Below are 1,418 nucleotides of genomic sequence, written 5' to 3' on the forward strand. Positions count from 1 at the left end.
AAGGATTGCTTGAGCACAGGAGTTCAAGTTCAGCCTGGGCAACATAGGGAGATCTCATCTCTAAAAAAAAAAAAAATATATATATATATATATATATATATAATAAAAGCTTGCTTAGTTCCATTTGGTTGACATTAAAATTGTCTGTAGGTCACTGTCTATTGATTAGGTCCAGGTACCTGCAGTCATTGATCCAGTCAGCGTTAAAGGAATAGACAGACATGAGAGTTCCAAAGTCACAGAGCTTGCGCTTTTTTCCAGGAACACAGAGTACATGTTTGACCTCTCGTCAGTCGAGGACCTCTTGGCTCCATTTAAATTTAAGCCAAGTTAGCCACTCAGCATGTTGAAGACTTGGCTCTTTCAGGGTTCATATTTCCCCCTTTTGACGGAAACCTGTTGGCAGACAGCACTGATGATTGATTTGGTGCTTTACGTCCCATCACAATGCTGGCATGGTTGGCTACAGCATATGGTTTGGTCAAAAGTCCCCGGTGAGGTCCTTTTCAGTGAGGCTCGAGGACATTCTTCAGCTGGTGTTTCTTCCAAAACGCAAAGACTCTGGGTCTGTGTCTCCTGGGAGCACACTGCTGTTAGAATCTTTAACAAAGTTGGTATTAAGTTGTAGGATGTTAATGAGCACCTCCTTGCTCTTTTAAGATCTGGTCCCACGCTCGCTTGCTTGGATCCTAGTGGCAGGGCAGTGGTCAATTGAGCAACTAGAGCCATTTACCTACAAGAAGTACTCAAGCACCTGTGAAATTTGAATTAAAGCCTCTTGGGTTAAATTGGTTCCAGTTTCTGGCTAGAGTGAGTTTACAGTATTAAGGTATTGAGTCAGCATGATTCTGGTGGGGGTCTCTTGCAGCCATTCTGTTAAAACAGCCTGGAATTGTTTCAAAGAAAAGCCCAATGCTTAGTCCAAGTATGAGGAGGATTATTAGTAACTGTAGAAGGAAGCAGAAGGGATTCTGTACCAGAGGGGAGCAAGCTGAGAATATCTGGAAATTGGAAATTTAATCCAGTGAGTCCAGTCAGGGGGTCTTCTCAAGATATGCCTTTCAGAGACCTGGCTAGCTTTAGGATTTTGGATGTTTCTAACTCAACTCGACTGGAAGTCTAAACCCCAGCAGGAAGTGTTAGTGACAGCACAGACACCACCCTGTGCAGCAAGGAAGTGGTTGAATGCGAGTTGGTTGTCCAGGGCCACATGAAAAAGGAAGACTAAGGACCTCTGTTGTACCCTGATGGCTTGGGTAATGGAGTGGGCGGTTTCATTAAGAGCATGGGAGCCGGGCCGGTGGCTCAGTCTGTAATCCCGTGCTTTGGGAGGCTGAGGTGAGTGGATTGCCTGAGCTTGTGGGTTCGAGACCCGCCTGGGCAACTTGGCAAGACCTCATCTCCACAATAAATCAAAA

General features: G+C 45.1%; 1 pseudogene; it reads left to right on the forward strand.

Moving 5' to 3' along the window:
• The first annotated feature begins 455 nt into the window (after positions 1 to 455).
• Positions 456 to 1,418, forward strand: part of LOC103252515 — a 13,872-nt pseudogene continuing 12,909 nt past the window's right edge.

Source organism: Carlito syrichta, unplaced genomic scaffold (genome assembly GCF_000164805.1).
Source record: "Carlito syrichta isolate Samal-C Ts95f unplaced genomic scaffold, Tarsius_syrichta-2.0.1 Scaffold165621, whole genome shotgun sequence".
Taxonomy (NCBI): Eukaryota; Metazoa; Chordata; class Mammalia; order Primates; family Tarsiidae; genus Carlito; species Carlito syrichta.